The following is a 20,632-nucleotide window of genomic DNA, read 5'->3' on the forward strand; positions in this document are numbered from 1 at the left end:
CACTTTCCTGGGCAGCCTGTTCCAGTGTTTCACAACCCCTTCCATGAAGAAATTTTTCCTAATATCCAATCTAAACCTTCTCTGGCACAACCTGGCATCATTTCCTCTTGTCCTATCACTTGCTGCTTGGGAGAAGAGACCAACCCCCTCCATGCTGCAACCTCCTTTCAGGTAGTAGTAGACAGCGATAAGGTCTCCCCTCAGCCTCCTTTTCTACAGACTAAACAGCCCCAGTTCTCCCAGCTGCTCCTAATCAGACTTGTGCTCCAGACCCTTCACCAACTTTGTTGCTCTTCTGCACTTTGCACTCTCTGCAACACCTCAATGTCCGTCTTGTAGTGAGGGGCCCAAAACTGAACACAGTATTCAAGGTGGGGCCTCACAGCACTGAGTACAGTGACACAATCACTTCTTTAGTCCTGCTGACCACACTATTCCTGATACAAGCCAGGATGCTGTTGGCCTTTTTGGCCACCTGGAAACATTGCTGGCTCATGTTCAGCCAGCTGTCAACCATCACCTCCAGGTCCTTTTCTGCTGGGTAGCTTTCCAGCCACTTTTCCCCAAGCCTGTAGGGTTGCATGGGGTCATTGTCACCCAAGGGCAGGACCCGGCACTTGACCTTGTCGAGCCTCATACAATTGGCCTTGGCCCAATGATCCAATTGGTCCAGATCCCTCTGTAGAACCTTCCTACCCTCCAGCAGATCAACACTCCCACCCAACTTGTTTTCATCTCCAAACTTACTGATGGTGCACTTAATCCACTCGTCCCAATCATTGATGAAGAGATTAAACAGAACTGACCTCAATACTGAGCCCTGGGGAACACCACTCATGACTATCTACTAACTCCATGCCAAAGAAGAGTCAATTTATGTATCCCCAAACTAGGCATCATCCTATCTAATGTTGGGCACTTGAGCATAGCAGGACTATATGGAGCAGTAAGCTCTTGGGCACCCTCTGTATTAGCTTGGGGAGGCTTGATTACCTGGAAGGGGAAAGAAACTTTGTCAAGGGGAGAGGTGTCTGCAAGCTATGCAGTAGGAAGTGCTGGGGACTGAGAGCAGGCTTCTCTTCTGTGGGCAATCATCTGATGGGACATATTTATTTCTCTTTAGTAATGCTGGGACAGATAGTAGATGGGTGTAAGACTGACCTTCTGCATAACAGAACCAGGGCTACAACATTTACCCTTGAGTGGGGATGTCTTGTGATTCTTCTCTGTCTTTTTCAAATACCTCACTTTTCAATACAATAGTTCAACTGGCAAAAACTGACCCTTGCTGGTATAACTATAGTGACAAACACGTGAAGCCCAGGAACACAGTAAAGAAATCTTAGTCTTTTCAGCCTACCATTTAAGTTCATGGGAACAACGGGATAAAGCTGCAGTCCATATCCCCTGAAGAGCCTAAGCTTTTTAGACTAGAGAAGAATTAGAAAAAATATGGACTAATAAGTGCAAATAGAGTCCTGGAACAGGGTCAACTTCCCCTCTTCAACCAAATTCTCTAACTACTCAGCTATTATGCAAGAAGCACAATGTGCTTATTACAGCTGCTCAGGTTTTTTAAAGCAGCTGCCCCTGCAGCAACTATTGTATTTGTACATCTGAGTATTCAGGACATGTCGCACTTTCAGGAGGTATCTGTTCTGGAAAGCCTGGAGCATGAGTAATTGGAGCTGGGTTTGTGTCCTCTCCAGTACCCTTACTCCATATTACGTAAGATCTGAGTGTCCCCCTGCAGTTCAGCCAAGACTTGGGAGACTAAAGAGTCAGAAGATGGCATGCAGAAAACAGCAGTAACAAAAGTAAAAAATAAAATTAAATTTAAATCAATTCTAAAACATCCCCAAACACACGTGTTTGCATACAAAACTTCTGCAGAAACCTAAGTATGAAGCAGGTAAGCTGCTAGCAAAAATACACAAGCTATTGTTAGAAACAACTTCTGTCTTAAAAAACTTAAAAATTGTAAATCTATTTAGAATTGAGTAGTGGTATTAGCAGCCTACAAACTGTACTTGGCAACTTGATTTGGTGAATCGGCAGTGGGAAATTAGTTCTCACCTAGTTCCGGGACTTTATTGGAAAAAGTCCATAAGAAGATAAACTGATTGACTAACATACACAAAGTTTCAAAAGCTCTTTGATAAGATCCTGCGCACAAAGCATGCTAAGCAATCGAGGGATAAGATCCAGCATATTTACAAAAAAAAAAGAAGAAAAGAAACAAAAACCTACAGAAAAACAAAAGTGAAACAAAGTAAGTGACTTACATGGACAAATGAGAACAAAATAACAGCAAGGTGTCAAGTTTCTATACCACATCCAACCCTGGCTAATACACTCCTTCATGTATTGGGTGGGGTAAGGGAAAAGCTGTTGCAGCAAAATGGCACAGTGTTATTTCTGCTAGTTGAGGTGAGAGAGGAGCGGGGGAAGTTCAGACATTTAAACAAGCGAGATGGACTGGCAATATTCCAACACTGATAAAATAATGCTATTAAAATGATTAATTATGTCCACTAGAAAAATTGATTTGTTGACAGTTAGTTCATCTGTGTTAAAAATATCTAGTGTCAATAATTGCAGTGTGGTTATTTCAATGTTTGTATAGTGATGTCTGCAAGCACCTGTGGCGTACCCTGTGCAACACTGTCCAACCATAGGTAAGAGTATTTTGTCAGAGTTCAGCAAACAGCCAAGGAGATGATTATGGTCCAAAGCAAGAGTTTTCCATGACACCAAGTCCTCCACGTGTCTATGATCTCTGCCTTAGCAATACAGTAGGATAAACATGTCTTTCAACAGAAACTTGGTTAGCACTGTTCTAATATGAAGGAAATAAAAAAGCAGAATCAACCATCACAAACTGGATATCACAAGTTGATCTGCACCTGTATTTTTGTTGCCTCTGCTTGCAAGAATACTTGAGTACCACGTAAACAATATTACACAAGGCAAGGTCTGTGGGAGAATACAGCAGACAAGCTTTCAGGTGCACGTAACCCTGTCCGTCCCCTTGGCCAAACGGGGCTATGACAACACTGCTACTATTAGTATTCAAGGTTCAGTAGCAGAGTTCACTGGTCTCATCCATGCTGTCTATGGGCACTTCCCTGAAGACAGCACCTACCACTGTAACAACTCTCACAGCCAGGCTCAGGAAATGGTGAGACCGAACCCCACAAATATGTGGGAACCTTAGTTTTGAGCATGCAGGATGCACTAGGTCTCACCCATTACAGACAAGGAAGCAACTCCACATAACAAGTAGGGAGCCCTCACACTGATGATGGATGCGTGGCCAGGTCAAGGAAGCTGAGAGATGACATTTGGGTGTCAAGATCTTCAGAGCGGTGCAGAAATGGACAAAGGGGCAAAGACTGTGCCACACAGAAATGCTCATGTGGTCATGGCTGTGGATGATGTTTGTGACAATCAGGGGAGACATCTGCTGCTGCCCAAAGAGAGCTATTCTTACCTGTTTGAAACTTGTCATACTGGTTGAAGTGACCTGGCTTTGTGCCCTGGTCTGTTGTGTGTGCCTCACACTGGCCTTAAGATACTTTTCCTCATGTATTCCTGTTTCACCAAATGACTTCTTGAATTTGAGCTAATGCATGTTGTCTTTAGGACTCACACTGCTTTTGTACTTAACTGCACAGATGGCCTCAAGTTACACCAGGGGATGTTCAGATTGGATATAAGGAAAAATTTCTTCATGGAAAGGGTTGTCAGGCATTGGAACAAGCTGCACAAGGAAGTGTTTGAGTCACCATCCCTGGAGGAGTTTAAAAGATGTGTGGATGAGGTTCTTAGGGACATGTTTTAGTGCTAGAGTTAGGTTATGGTTGGACTCAATGATCTTCAGGGTCTTTTCCAACCAAAATGATTCTATGATTCTATGATTATTTTCTGGGCTCCTTAGTGGCAGGTCCTGTCTGCAGTGCTCTGCAAATGCAACATGGGAAGAGCATCTCCTATTTTTGTTGTTGCTGTTGTCAAAGACTGGCTGGGGTGTTTCTGACTGCTTGTCTCTAGGCTGTGGCATATGAGAGAGCAAATGTGGTGAAGAGAGGGGTAAAGAGATGCATAGAACAAGCTGGAGGGAAGAAGATCAGGCCAAAACATGATGCAAATGCTGAGCAAAGGAAGACATGCCGATAACAGAAGAGAGGAGTTATGAGAAATGCTAGACATGGGTTGGCTTTGGTTTAGCTTTGCCAGAAAATGGTTCATCTCTCTGCTAACCCAGATCACGGCATGCAATTTTCAGTAACAGTGATGTTGCATGAGCTGATCTGGTTTGTAGGGTCAGGATCCCTGAAAGCAAGTGGAGCTGGAAAGCCCTGGTGCAGTAAAACCTTCCTTCCTGTGACAGGGCTGGGGCCAGCTGTTCCCCCACCCCGGGCAGAGGTGTCCTCATGGGGTGTACAGAGAGGTGGACCATGAATAGGAGTGATGCACAGAGTGACCTGAGCTGGAGATGCCCAAAGCCCTGTGTTACCTTTCTCCTTTCTATATAAAGTATACTGGGGGGGAGGGGGATTACGGAGAATCAGAGAGCATCCAGCAGTTCTTTAAGCTTGCTCTGTGCTTCTTGTTATCACTTTTCTGGCACAGCTGCTTTGCACTCCTGTTTGTGAATGGGTCCTGGCTCCTGAATCTCCTGAGACATTTATTACTGTGGCAGCTGGTTCCTTTAAACTCCCCCGGCTGTTTCTGCACTGTTACTTCTCCTTGTCCTGGGACAGCCAATGACCTCTCGCATTTTTCCCAATTGCATCTCACTTTACTTTCTAATCACCCAGACAAACCTGTCTCTCTATCTGCCTACAATCAGTGGATTCCCAGTTTTCTTGATCACACCTGCCTGTCAGTTGTCCAAAAAGATTACGTGGGCCTTGAATTTTCCACTTACTTTAATAAATTAATTATTGCAGCATTATATAACTTGTTTATGTTTGGCTTGCGCAGTAATGGTTTGGATTTTGGATATTCTATAGCATTATATTAATTTAGTAAGCACAAAACAACTGTGTAAAAACCTAGCAAGGCCAAGAAAACAACAGACTCAACATTTTAAATTTAAAGCAAAAAGTTAAAAAAAATAAAATAAAATAAAGAGTTCTTGCTATTCTTGAGGGCAAATTCACATGTGACATAGATGAGGTAAGAGGAGACATCTGAAAAAAACATTTCTCATTCCTTGTCCTTGGGGTGATCCAAATCTCTTTAAACACCAAGCTTTATTTTTTGTTCTTCATCTCCTTTTTGTCAGTGTAAAATGAAATTATGGTGCGATCAGCGCCAAATTGCCTTAAAAACAACTACAGAGAAGATTTAGCCAGGCTCAGACCTTAAACTCTCTTCTCTAACACTTGTCTGTTAGGAAGCATAAAATGTTCCAGAATTGTATTTTGACCCCCTAGAATACATGCACTACAAATTATCACAGACAATTCATTCTGCTGATAAAAATAATTTAAAGGCTGGAGAAAGCCAAGGGCTCACCCTGACAGTTGTTAAGGATATGCTTTCAGAATAATCTAAAGATGTCTGCTTCCAATTATACATATGATATTAGCCTTCATATTTTTCAAAAGTAATAAACTATTCTGATTATATATAATACGTAATATGATAGTTTAATTTCCAAGTCTATTAAGACAGCAGTTTAATTCAACAGCACCATCACATCCCAGCCTGCTGAGACAGTACAGAATGAAAGATCAGCCATTTTTAAAAAGCTTTCACTAGAGGCTCACAAATATGTAACAAAGTGGATATTTCTCAGTCTGGTGCCTGCCCTGAGAGCTGAGATTGCTCAAGCCTGATGGATAATGTTCGGATTCCCAAGAGGTGCAGTGGTTAGAAACAGTGCATTTCAGATTCTAGGTTAGTCTTGGGTTTGTATTGTTTTCTAATCTGCTGCTGCTGTTTCAGCAGTATCAGCCATTTACATTCAGTACTTAATGACGATAAGCGTAACATGAAGGACTTGCATATCACTGCTTGTATATATGTTAGATATATTTTCAGATTCTGGATTGTTGGTGGTGGGGTTTTATTTGGTTGGTTGGTTTGTATTTTTTGGCTTTGTGTGTGCTTAAAGAGTACTCTTTTAAGTAGCAGAATGACATTAGAAAGTGACATAAGTAGTTCATAGGCATAAGAAGCTTTTAAAACTAAGATTTAAGCCTGTTTTATAACAAGTATTTTTCATCTAGTAAAAGGCCTTAATCCAAACCAACCAATAATTCAAGTGAAAAGTTACAATCTTTAAAGCTACTTCTTAAAAGCAGGCTATTTTTGTTTTGTTTTGTTTTCCTAGGAACTTGCAAAAGACCATCACCCAGTGATCCACTACATGGCACTTTGACTGTTAATTGACAAGTTTAGGATAAGCTGCTTTAGCATTGCAGAGCTTTTATTCCACAATCCCAGCTAGAAGATGTTTTCCTCGTATCTGACTTCACTTCAAAGCAGATTTATCTAAGGTCTAGATTCCTAAAGTGAGTTTAGACAACTTCTTGTAATAAAAAACAGAATACACATATATATTTTAAATGTATATGCACATTTATGTGTATAGAGAGGTAAAATTACATTTTGAAATTTCATTAAGCATGTGAAAGCGGAATAGCATTTCCTGCACCCAGGACTTAAAAGTGTTTAAAGAAGCTGGTTTATGCTGTTACTTCCTTCCTCTAAAGGGTAGGGATCTTTTTTCTATATAAATCACATTAGAGCATCATTACTACTTTCAATAAAAGAGTTAAATTGGCTATAACATGCACTTGTTACACAAAAATTATAGGTGGGGAGCAAATTCCCTGGTAACCACATTCAAGTTGCAAGCCTTAGCAAACAGGTTTTTATCTGTCAGAAGCATAAACTCAGGAGCCTTTGCTACTGTTCCAGATTAAAGAAAAGTGAGTAACCAAATCATACATTGCATACAGGATGAGTGGCTTTCTGCTCGTGATTTTGCTGGCTGGGTTTCTAATTGCAAAATACGGGGGTTTCCTGCAACTTGCATGTTGGGTCTTGCACCTATCTCACTCGTGGCCAGCTTGTCTTTTATTGGGTTTTTGCTTACTAATAATGAGATTATTAACAGCCAATTCACTATGTTTAAATATTTTTTTTCAAGGAGGAATCAAGGTAAAAAAAAGAATTCTGCATCTAGCTTTCCTTGTTTTTGTGTTCATCACAATATCAATCATGTCCTTGTTTTGCATTGTCTTGCAACCAACTGTTTACAATAAGCCATCAGTAGCGATCAAAGATCTGATTCTATCTCTCTTGCTGTTGTTGATTAAATAGGGAGAGTACAAACCGAAAGAGAACTTGACTGCTTTATCAAAATACAGTTTATTTACACAAAAGGACATTAATTTCCCTGTAGTCAGGCCCCAAAACATAGGGGATTTTACATACGGGGTTAGTTTTCCCTCTATTTAATTATTAACTGTTCCTGCTCTAATAAAAAGTTTAATTTAAATCATGAAGTTATGAAAGAAAATTTCACTCAACTTCAGAAATGCATGCGGACAAATGTGCAATCTGTAGTTCAGGGACAGGACCAAACACTGAACAGCCACATTGGATGAGATGGAAGATCAGCACAGATTTGGATTATCTGTTAAAATGACCAGGACTGAATATCTCAGGGGGAAGTTTAAAATCTTCTTAGCAGACAGCCTTCTACACAGTATTCTCCACTTACTTTCTCAACTCCACCTATCATACTGGTAATTCGTAATGGTGGTTAGACCAAAATTCTGAAGATTATCAATCTTTTTTTTTTTTTTTTTTCTTCCTGCCACTGTTAACTGTCTCTTTCGATATATTTTATATATGGATGACTCCAAATTATTTTTGAATTTTATAAGTCTGTTCTACTTGTGCTGGGTTTCATGGTCTGATCATATAAATTGTGTAACAAAATATTTTAGTGTTTTATAATTTACTACCTTCTAATTTCATTGCACAGTCCTTTATTTCTGTATGATGAGCCAGAAAAGCAAAATGCCCAGTCTATCTTTAAATGACTTATTATTTTATATACTTTCTTGTTTTACTCATTTCCTGTTTACTGTAAAAGATCTTTTATGTCTCTTCAGAGGGTGTTCGCAATGCAATACAATCTGTTAACTTTTATATAGACGCCTCCTGTTCAAAGTGCACTATGGAGTGTCTATTAATGTAACTGATACTGATATACAGAAAGAGGTGTCAGTATAAAGAGTATTTAATATGTTTACACTGTGAAACTGCAAGAGTAAATTAGGAACAGATCGAAGTATGAGCATTAAGTGAACTACGGACAGGAGATGTTCTTGTTACGGCCTGCACAGAATTGGCTAGTCATACTGTGCAGCTCTCTTCCTTATTTTTAACTGTGAGATCATAGGAAAATACAAATGGCAACTGTGCAAGATGTTTTCCTAAAATTCTGCTCCCAGGCTCACTTGGCTGTCTCCAGCATTGGTGCACCTCATTACAGCCATCGAACCCTGCAGTTGGAAGGTGAAATCTCTTTACGTGCTGAGGGTAACGAGATCGGTTCTGCCAATGGAGATGAGACAGAACCTCATCTAATGCCACAAAATGCCTTCAACAGCATCTGCTCTCTCATCAGCACACAACAGTTCTCCCTCTCTGCCGTTGTCCATCAGTAATCCAGGACCACATCGCCCCTTCTCCAATTGGCTCACTACTCTGCCAAGGACTATTTGTAAGTAATATTTTTTCTGCACTTTTCTTTTTCTCTTTATTATTTGCTGCCACTTGAGAGAGGGAATGAGAGAGGGAAGAAAAAAAAAAAAGAAAGAAAACAAAGGTATTCACAATGAGTTCTTGAAACATTTTAAATGTAAGGCTTGGTCTCAACTTTTCCTCTTTAATTATCTACTGCTGCTACTTGGAATTTTCAGGGCTGTTTGAGCCCTATAATAACTTGTTTGATTTATAGTTATAACGATTCATTCCTGCTGGGTGGGGTAACCATGCTGATTGCTTCTCTCTTACTTTAGCTGTGTCATTCTCTATGCTCGTAGTAAGTATTGCAATGCTTTTTCTAAAAAAGATTTTTTAAAAAATCAATATAATTTTCTAAAAGTAAACACTTGATGTACACATTGATATACAAGCTGCAAACTATGTAATATGTGAAAATGAACACAACTGTTGAGTGTACAGATGCTTCGGGTTTTCTTCCGGAAAAATACGATTTTCCATATACCAAGAATCAAACATATTCTCTATTACTTTCTTGCTTACATAGAGTAATCTATTGCAATCTATTATCTTGTTTGGGTTTTTTTGCTATGCACTAGGCTGATAGTTTCAATGATTTTCCCTTAATAACCTCAAGCCATTTTTCTGATCATTGCACTGGATGATGATCCTATTAAGTACATATACTTTAGCTTGTTGTTTTGGTTTTGTTTTTTTTTTTTTTTTTTTTTCTCCCAGACCAACCAGTTTCCATTCATAAAAACTACAATGAATCTGGTACAAAATCCAACCAACTGGAAGTTTTTGTATTTGGTTGTTTTGTGTCCTTTGAATGAAATTCATTCACCCCTCTAGAGATGGTCAGGAAGTACATCATTTTGAGTGCTCGGAAGGTTATTTTTTGCTGCATTCAGGCCTCTTGCACAAAGGGGAACTTTGCTCTTCTTTCAGTATTAGCATTGTGCATGCAAATAGAAATCATTTTACCTTCAATTAAGCTTGCTACGCATCAGTGGCACACTACTGACTTCAAGTTTATTCCACATTTAAAAGACAGAGAATAGGTTTCACTACCCTGAAGATACATTTATTGGTAACTTGCAGCCACTGATCAAAAACTAATCCAAATTATTAGTGACTCAAAGCCACATGCATCTGAAGTGTTCAGCACCTCCAGAAATTATCTTTAATGATGGACAGGAAACATTGGTTTCAAAGGAAAATGAGCCAGCAGGTAGTGATGGCGCGCACAGCCTCCTTCCATCAGCCCCACTCTCTGCTGTGCATGAACTCATTTTCTCATCTAGGAATCATTCCACGGATTGACTGGTTTTGTTTACCAGCCTTCCTAGGCAGAGCGTGGCATTTCATCTACCTAGTCATTTATTTATTATATTGTTTCCTTGCTTCAATCAACTCTCTGTAAAGCTTCTGTTTATCTTTCTTCTTTGTCTTGTACCTGCACTTCGTGCACAAAGCTGCTGCCTCTGACACCTCTACAGAGAAACCTGAACCCGTGCTCTCCTGTCTCTGTGCCAGGACTCTTCCAAGGGGCTGGGTGGGAAGGGAGGAGGGTTGCTACGAGAATTCCAAGCACTCCCGATTGCCAGCCAGTGCTGCCAGTATTGCTGGCAGTCTGAAAAGCAGAATAAATCCTCCCATAGTAATTGTGTGATAATTATTTGATTTGCAAAAGTTTTGGCTTTGCCTGCTTGTCAGTGTGCTTATTAATTCGCTTATAGAAGAAACTCATTGAAAATATTCAAATCTAAGAAAGAAGCCCTAGTATGCATCTAGAAAGTAATGTATCTGTTAAGATCCATGACAATTACATGATAAAACCCCTGTGGAATAATTAGTAGAGTCAGCACACAAACATTGGTTTCCTAACAGAGATTTTTTTTTTTGTTTTTTTTCCTGCTTCCCCCTCCCCTACAACAATCTGCCTGTTCCTCAAGCATATTTCTTCTCCTCGTAATGTTCCAAAAGACACCGTTACTGTCTCCTTCATCTTTGGCACCCACCATTCCAATCAAAACAGCAACAATTAAGATGGATACTCCCTGATAGGTATTTTAGAGCAACAAGGGCAAAGCTGGTACCATAAATCTCTTTCCTTAGAGGGTATAGTCAAGTGACATGAGAAGTTAAAAGCTTAAAATGAAGTTTCAACTTCACCTGCCATTTTCTGTGTCACAGGGTGTAACACCCAAGCAGCGGGTATGGTCCAGTTCAAGGAAGGAGAAAGGGGCTGCACAGTCTTGTGGCCAATACTGCCAACTGTCTCCATGAAAGTCCTGATGCTATGGCCAGGCTGAAAATCCTCTGTCAAAAGCTAACTGGCAGCTGTTAATTAATATCTTCTACAAGAAGTATACAAAATGCCTGGGTTGAGTATTTTCTCTGGTAGCTTGTTAAATGCAAGACTTGAAGCCCAGCAAGTCTTTGTAACACAACTTGGTAGGCTTTGGTTCTCTTTGGACATGACATCCAACTGCAAAATGAACAGAAAAGGCAGAGCTGGACAGAATATTTGAGAATATTGAAGAAGGGAGGATGGGGAGGGAAGACTGGATGGAAACACCCAGCAACCTCTCGTGTCTGTTACAATAGAAGACAAACAGAAAATAAAAGAGCAGCTGAAATCACCCTCCAACATAAAAATGTTTCTCTACATTGATCACAACAAAAAGGCCTCATTTCTCTCCAGGAGCCTCTTTGAGCAACCTAGGAGCTGATCCTCCATCTTCTAAATCCTCAGGGGACCTTTCTAGCCCTCAGAGTGGCTAGCCTGCTTTTGGGACATGTTTCCCAAGGATGAAAAAAAAGCAGCCCTACTGAAATGTAAATGCTGTAGAGGATCTATCCTCCAAACTGGGATTGTTCCGCTTTAGCCCCAATCTCTGCAACAAGGCCTTTGAGTCTCAAATTTATTTACTGACCACAGTCCCCCTGTAATCAAGCTGTGGTTTCGCTGCAGAAAGTGACCCTGAGAAAAAATAAAATAAAATAAAAGCACCACATGATTCTACATAACTGCAGACCAAATTACATCCTCAATTACTCCCATACCCCCATCCTCAAATACCCCCATTAACAACTGGGGTTGCAAAGGTGTGACTGGAAGATGGATTTGGCCTGCAGAACCGTAAATCCTCTGGGACAACAACTAGAAAAATGCCAGTTGACTTCAGTGACGAGGTGCAGAACTGGCGGGTATGGCTAAATCACATACATGTATAAACTGAAAAAAATGTTTCAGATGGTGTGTTCTTCCCCTTCAGTCCTCTCGGCTTTCATCTGGGGCTGTGAATATCTTTAGACATACTCATACAAAGGCAGGCAATACTGAAGGAAAAAAAGTCTTGTATACAAAAAAAATATTTGAGCTCATAGTTGAATGGTTTACTGGAAAACTCTTAACTTTCCATATGTATTTTTCCTTGAATACCAATGATCTGTTTTTCTCTACTCTCATAACCTAATCAAGAAGGAAACAGGTCAAACAATTGTAATCTTATAAAATTGGAGACATTTTATGCTTTACTGAGATCCCAATGCTGAAATGTCTGATGTTAGAAACAATAGAGCAAAAGATTTAAATGACTGAAAGCTATTTTACAATAAATGTGTCTTACATAAGTTGCATACACAAGAAGAAAATAAAAATTAAGGAAAATTGCTCAAATGAAATGCATAAGCTGGGAATATAAATAGACTACAATGTGTAGACTTGCATATTCTAGCTGCCATTGCTCTATTTGGCTTCAGAAACAAAATTATTTAGGATAATTATAATTACAGCTGGTAAGAATTTTCACGCTCAGGGAAATGCTAACATTTCAACATTTGTTTTCATGCTGAATCAGAATTAAAAAATTCAAATTCCTCTCAGAAACAAATTCTGAAAAATTATGATTCTTAGGTATTAAATCTAGATACTGCTAAAACATTGTCCTACATATATCAATAACTGCAGTATCTAGTAGGAACATATTGTAATATTTCATTTGGTATTCCAGTATGATTACAAAGTCAACATGAATGGAATATGAAAATTAAACACTTCCAGTTAACAAAGCAGAATATTTTGGTGTTGAACAAGGATGTTGGGATGAGATTTTCAGCACTGTGGAAATGTTTGCATTTTGAAAAAAAAAAAAAAAAAATTGCTGACAGTAATTTTTTTCATCCACTATTGTTTTACTAGTTAAGTTTTGACACCTCTTAGCACTTCTTCTCTTTAACAACATCCTGATTAAGTGGTTTTTCTTTTCTTCTCACTTCCTTCCTTTTACTTCCTTTCCAGTAGTATGATGATTAAGAAGATTTATTACTATATTTGTACAGTGCCTAGTTATATAGACACCTTTACACTGAGGTCCTCAAAATTGACTCCTCATAAAATCCAAGCAAGATTAAATTATGAACAAAGAGAGGTGTGCGTTTAAGGGGAGAGCTTGGATTAGAAGCAGCATAGCCCCGGATCTTGCGCTGTATTTCAGACTGTAATGCCTCTTGAAAAATGGCTCAACGCATCATCTCACAGAAGAGATCAGCCAGGTGAAGCACCATGCATAAAACCAGATTTTCAGTGTATTTCTGACAACACAATTCACACTCATGGGAGCACAGATAGCGGGTGCACCTTCACCAGTCTTCTAGTTGAGACCAAGGAGCGCCTTGTGTGAGGGCCCAGCAGCCTGCCTGGCCTGCACCGCTGAGCCACCTGGGATATGCCAGAAAGAGACCCCCCTTGAGACATTCCTGGCGTGTGCAGGCATTCAGGCCATGCCATCAAACCAGACATAGTCTGAAGTAAAACCCCCTGGAGTTTACCCCCTCTACTCTGCCCTGGTGAGACCGCATCTGGAATATTGTGTCCAGTCCTGGGCCCCTCAGTTCAGAAAGGACAGGGAACTGCTGGAGAGGGTCCAACGCAGGGCAACAAAGATGATTAAGGGAGTGGAGCATCTCCCTTATGAGGAAAGGCTGAGGGAGCTGGGGCTCTTTAGTTTGGAGAAGAGGAGACTGAGGTGTGACCTCATTAGTGTTTATAAATATATAAAAGGTGAGTGTCAGGAGAATGGAGCCAGGCTCCTTTCTGTGACAACCAATGATAGGACAAGGGGCAATGGATACAAACTGGAACACAGGAGGTTCCACTTAAATATGAGAAGAAACTTCACAGTGAGGGTGCCAGAGCACTGGAACAGGCTGCCCAGGGGGGTTGTGGAGTCTTCTTCTCTGGAGACATTCAAAACCCGCCTGGACACATTCCTGTGTAACCTCATCTAGGTGTTCCTGCTCTGTCAGGGGGATTGGACTAGATGATCTTTTGAGGTCCCTTTCAATCCCAAACATACTGTGATTCTATGAGTACCCATGCTGGGGTACCAGATCCTTTTTCCTCTGGTCTGCTTCTGCTGAGCTGTGCTGCTGCTGGTGCAGAAGTAGCCATAAAAAAACCTACATCTCATCCACGGTATTTGGAATATCTCTGCAACTACTAGTTATGATTGGACCTTTTGAAAGTATTTGCGAAGTGTAGACCTTAAGAAATGCAGTTAAGGTGCTATGGAAACATACAAGCCCTATGGTAGAGCATAGCAGAGGGTAACATAGATGTACCCACGTTATCTACCTGTAAAGGAAATGGTTACACTGGGAGGTGAAGTGCTCCTGCACGCCCTGACCCATCTCTGTAACACCTTCATCTGCTTCTCCACGGATGGAAACTGCGTCCTCGGGCAGGATGCCTTCCATGGTGCCCTCACGGGAGATGTCTCAGCTGGACATGGAGGCAACCAGCCCTCCTGAACACACTCATGAACACCTAGCTCATTGAAAACTCAAGCTGCAGTGCAGAATATCCCTCTGTTCTCCTTCTGACAGTGAACTGCACCAAAAGCTTCACCAGGAGGGAGAAATAATGTTTGACAATGTCATGTATCTTACCCAACAGCGAGAGCCAAGGTTCCACAGCCGGGTGCTCACCCTATCCCACACGTGAGCAGTCTGGGCTCACCGGCTCCAACCTCCAGGGTCCCTAGAGGGAAAGCTGCAGTGTCCCCTTGCACAAAACTCAGGCACCTCTGTCACCTGCAGTGACCTGTTTGCACGTTGGCCAAGAAAGAACTCAGCAGAGCAGCCTCCACATCCAGGCACCTGCCCTTGGTGCCGAAATACAAGCACTGCAGGAATTTGCTCTTTTCAGTAAACTGTCTCAAATAATTGCCTCGGCTTTAAAGTTGAAGGCCTCTAGAGTAATGAACAACTGTTATTTCTAGCACAATGGGATCATTGTCTATAATGTTATCCCTTAATTGCTACTGCAGTGCAAATTATGAAAAGCAAGAATATCCAAATATAGAGACACTCGGCCCTTGTGACAGGAAATTAAGGTCTGTTCCCTAACACTGCTGCTTACCCTGAACTCCAGCTCAAGTCAAAATGAATTACATACATTCTGTACTTTGAAAAGCAAGCTCTTAACCTTTACAAACAAGAGTTTATTGAGTTCACATCATATGTGCTCTGGCTATCTCTATAAACATCTAACACTTTTTTTGATCCCACTTAATCTCCTGGCCATCCTGGTCCCATCAGAGCTAATGACAAAACTTGTCTAAAAAAAGTTGAAATACATTTTTTTAAAATAATGAATAAAGCTGCAAGTGTATTGTCTTTTGAACTTTTAGTGGGTTTGATTGTTTAATTGGTTGTTATTTTGAACTGCAAGAAAAAGCAAGTGAATGTTGCTATATCATCCACAATATAAAATATTTCATATTCCATCCTGTTTTTCATACCTTGAGATTCTATAATTTTCAGCCTCTTGGATAAAATCTTTTTCATACCTGTTCATGCCTTGCTTTGGTGTCGTACTCCTTGGAAGCAATAACGACCAGAACAAACTCAGGCTTCTAAGAAAGAGCCTGCTGTCTTTATGTTGTCATTTTAATATTCCAATAATTAAGAGTCTAAATATTTAATCTCCACTGTCTACTGTCTGAAAAGCTTGGTATTGTCAAACAATAGTGGTAAACTTCTGAGGAAAGGTCTGATCATTCTCTTACTGATGTCAGTGGGAATTTTGCCAGGAAGCTCAGCATGAGCAGGGTATAGCCCAAAGTAATCAGTTCTACAGATGATTACATGAAAAGCCCTTAATTATAGCATGATGATTGAGTATTATTACAGTCATGAGACAGAGGCATCTTCTGGAACCAAAACCAAGAAAAATAATGTATTGAGGCTATTCCTCCTCCAAGTTGTGCCTCTTTGGCAGCAGCATTTTATCAGATGACATTTCACATGTTAGCACAGCTACTCAGGTTTTGGCGGCCGCCTGGCACGCACAGCAAAATGAGCCCAGATTTCCTCTTCCTCAGTTCCTCTCTGCTAAAGGTCTCTCAGCCTGCCAAGGTTGTGCTGTTTGGTAAGCAAGATGTTTTTGGCAAAACCAGGAACTGTCTGCGCTTCTTTGTCAGTTCTCACTTCGGTTCAATGGCACTTCTTGCTCCGTAGATGACTTTTCCAAGCTGGGAAAGGGCAAGTAGCTAATGACATTGCTTGATGGCTGCTGTTTTAATTAAGACAGGGAAGAGAGAGCACAGAGCCCCCAAATCCAGACTCCTGCTTCTGCAGCCTTGGCTAACCTGCCCAATGCTCCAGCTGAGAGCGGGAGGGAGCAGGTTCTGGCCGTGAATTTGGCACTGAGGGCACAGACGAGGCGTGTGAGCTAAGAGGATGCCCATGCAAACACAGTCAGCATCTTCACGGTTCTTCAGGGAGCGTTTGCTGTTAGGCAGATGGACAGATGCAGTTTTGCACAGTTCATCTGAGAATGGGAAGCTGGCATAGTACCCTGCAAAAGCAAAGTCTGTATGAAGATGGGAATATGATTAGACTTCATATGAACTTTGGATTAAAATGTTGTATTATAACTTATAGGTAAGGAAATTAATTTTCTTACTGTTACTTGAGGGTCAAACAGAAACGTGCTTGTCACTCCGCCCCCCTCCCCTCCAGAAACAATGATTCTGGTGGTTTAGCAAAATCCGTCTTAATAAAGGTAAAAGGCAAATATTAATAAAACATGCATAGTCACTTAATTCACTGTTACTAAATCATTAATAGGGTTTAGTTCTCTTTTTTTTTTTTTTTTTGGTCAAAGCCACAGAAAGCTGAGAGATGACAGTGGGAAAACACACATCCACAGCAAGTTTTAGGTAAATTTTGAGGGGATTTTCTTCACTACTTTACTTAGGAGATATGTTTTTATGTTACATTTTCATTTATTTTCCACATTTCTATATTGCTTATGTTTCTTTATCTGAAAGGAACTGGGAAACTCTCCCTCTGCTTCCTGCCTGAAGTTTCTCTCTCTGGAAGCAGCTTTTTTCCCTGTCATGATACATGTTGTCAGGCTTTGTCTCCTCTTGAAATTATCATAAAAATGGTACACTGGCAAGCAGTCCCATTTGTAACAGCGGGGGATTCTGAAATATTTTCAGTTATTTTCCTAATAGCAGCTGGTGATTTCCTGAAGCTATGCATTCTGATTGAATATCTTTCCTTTCTGCAGTTCTCTGAAGCAGTCGTTAAAAAATCACTGCTATTTCATTTTAACCTCTCAAGAGATGAGCAAAAATCTGTTGCCTAGCAAGCAGAAGTACTATTGCCTGTGTTAAAAGGTCAAGGCAAAAACATGCTGAAAACTTTTTGGATACCTATATGAAGAGATGATCTATGACTTGGGAGTTGTTCATTGCACAAAGGAGTCTTCATCTGTGCATGCTGCTCTCACATACTTTATGCCACTTAAAGGAGAGGAGTATCTGTATTCCTCAGAGAAGCATTCTGACATTTCAAAAAGATAACAGCTACCTCTCAGTTTAAATAAACTCAGAAATGTGCCTGGAAAATAATTTATCATTGGCTATAGAAATGTCAGAGTTCCAGACTAAGTGATAGAGGTGTTGAATTCTTTTCACTCTTTGACCATGTGCTAAAATAAGGAGCAAATTAAAAGCTATTGTGCTTATTTTCTGAGAGCAGCCACTACATTTGGTAATAGCTTCCACGGAAATCCATCACACAATATACATATTACAGTCCTGAATATTCTACCTACTATACCCTATACTATACTTCAGTTCTCAAGATCTTTGTACAGAGCAGCTCATGTGTCACACACAGCAAACATGCTGCACCTCTCAGTTGGGCGGATGTATTTCTGGGGTGCTATAAGCTCAACTTATTAGAGTGCAACATTAACTCCATACAGAAACTTCTGAAAATGAGAGCTTGGTCTGGCTTTAGGCGTTGTGCAGACCTAAGTGGGAGGGAGTACACGGAATGTATGTGTTTTACACAAAGAGGCTTGGCACACCTATAGCCCCTACACTCTTTCAGCACAACAGCTGCCTGGCTCCCAGTGTTGTTGAGGAATGAGGAGGAGATGGAACCATGGCTACCCTTCTGTGATTTGTAAGAAACAGGAAAAATCACCAGGAAGAGCAAGAGAGTGCACCTCTATCACATACAGTGAAAAGCTGTTCTGTCAGCTACACAGTACAACCAGAAGGCATCATTGCATACTATATAGAATCAAAGAATCATGGAATCATAGAATAGTTTGGGTTGGAAGGGACTTTCAAAGGTCATCTAGTCCAATCCTCTGCAATTAGCAGGGACATCTTCAACTAGATCAGGTTGCTCAGAGTCCCATCCAGCCTGGCCTGGAATGTCTCCAGGGATGGGGCATCTACCACCTTTCTGGGCAACCTGTGCCAGTATTTCACCACCCTCATTGTAAAAAATGTCTTCCTTATATCTGGCCTGAATCTCCTCTCCTTTAGATTAAAACCATCACCCCTTGTCCTACTGCAACAGGCCCTGCTAAAAAGTCTGTCATCTTCTACAGTATAACCAGAAAGTCTGATAGACAAAGCTTTCAATTTACTGCTCACATCCAGTAAGATATCTGTCTGGACTAGTCAATCAGGGTGAAACAAAATGCCTCCTCCTTCCTTATCTGCTGCTATGGAGGCGTGAAAAGTGGATCAGACATCAAAATGGGATGAAGGAGAAGAAGTTTATTATAATAACTCCATCAAACTCTCAACCTCTGCCATTAAGTTTCCAAATTCAAAATACACCCTTTCCATCGTGATGCATTGGTATAAGAGCTTCCTAATGACTTGATCCAGCGAGCATGTGAGCTGCTTCTGTCTCATCTCTCTCAACTCAGACTGCCAGTTAATTCAGGCCGGAGTGCTGTGGTGAGCTCAGTTGGGCTGGTCCAGCCTCTGACAGCAGCTGGGTCCCCAGGCAGGTTCAGCATCCCACCTGCACAGACTCTGCAGCAGGGTCAGGACTCTGGCAACTGATCCAGAAATCAAAGTGGTTAAGAAAACTTTGTCAGAAGTGTTAAAATAACATTTCCTTTGTGTCATTTATCATTCTTCCCTTCCAAACTTATCAGTTTTATCAACTGTTTGTTAAATTCGTGTTCTGGAAGCAAATGCACTTGTGTTCTCCCAGACTTTTCTTTGAACTGATTATCTGTTTGAAAATACCCTTCAGCTTGTTAAAAAAGAAAAAGAAAAAAGGAAGAAGAGAGGGTTATGAGCTAATATCCTTTCTAATAACCACAGAAACCAGAATCTTCTGAAGAAAATTAGCATTTCTCTCTTCCCTGGCATAAAATCACTCTAACCCACCTTCCCAATTTGCCTGATGGTGAAGGATTGCTAGGCAACACCACACTTGCAGGTCAGCTGCCACCTCGTGACTATGCCAATGTCCATTTTATGAGGCCTACACTGGTTTGTTTTTTTTTCAATTATTATATTGCCATGTAAGATTAAGAGCATTTAAATATACTTAGCTAATCTTCCTACCGTAATACTAGCTCTTGCTTAGTCTAAAACTGTGTTACTACAGCTGAATATTGCTTGGAATATCGAAATATTTGCAAGTAAAACCTACCATTTTCTTCAGTAGTATAATGAAATAAGATATAAGATTAGGCTTGATTTAAATTAGAAGGTATCCTTTCTCATACTCTGCCTGCCTTCCTGTTTTTCACGGCAATGGCAACTGTTTGATTTGACTTGAAGGAAAACTGAATAGCTAGCCTGAAGTAGCAGATGAATCATTCTAATATCTGATGACTTTCCCAAATAAAGGCAGCGCTCTCCAGGAGCAAATGTCAGTCTGCATCACTTAACAAGCTTATCTGAGCCAACATCGTCAGCAGGGACACGCTCACACTGAAAAGCCGATGGCCGATGGTGGGATTTTCAGTACATTGCCAAACTGCCTAGTAGGATAGTGATATTCCTAATTTCCCAATGAACTTCAGCACCCAGCCTGTGCCTGAGCAAGCACTGAAGAGTAACATATGACTTATTGCAAAAGTTCCCAACCATGAAATCCTGAAAAATATGAGATGTTCCTCAGCATGCCTCCACTGGTGCTGGGGCATCTCCTGCTCTTGTTCTGCTCAGGTGCTTTCGCAGTGCCCGTCCTTCTGGTAGCCTGGGCATTACCCTTAGAGTCTCACCAGACACTCAGCTACTTCAAAGAAGTGCCAACTAAAGATGGGTTTTCATAAAAGTAAGCACCTGAATACAGCGCAGAAACCTTTTTAATGCTGAGTACCTCATGAAGTTGTCAACCTCCTTGCAAATGGCTCTTGGAGCACTGGGAATGCAAGTGCTGGGGATAAAATTCAGTAGCAGCATATGCTGGTAAACCAGCACTGCTGGAACCAAGTGCTCAGGACTGTGAAATAAAGCAGCACTTGGCTTCCACCTGAGCCCCAGGAGCCCGGTGAAGCCCAAGGAGAGCTGGGGCTGAGGGG

Source organism: Nesoenas mayeri (assembly GCF_963082525.1).
Source record: "Nesoenas mayeri genome assembly, chromosome: 1".
In the NCBI taxonomy this organism is placed as follows: Eukaryota; Metazoa; Chordata; class Aves; order Columbiformes; family Columbidae; genus Nesoenas; species Nesoenas mayeri.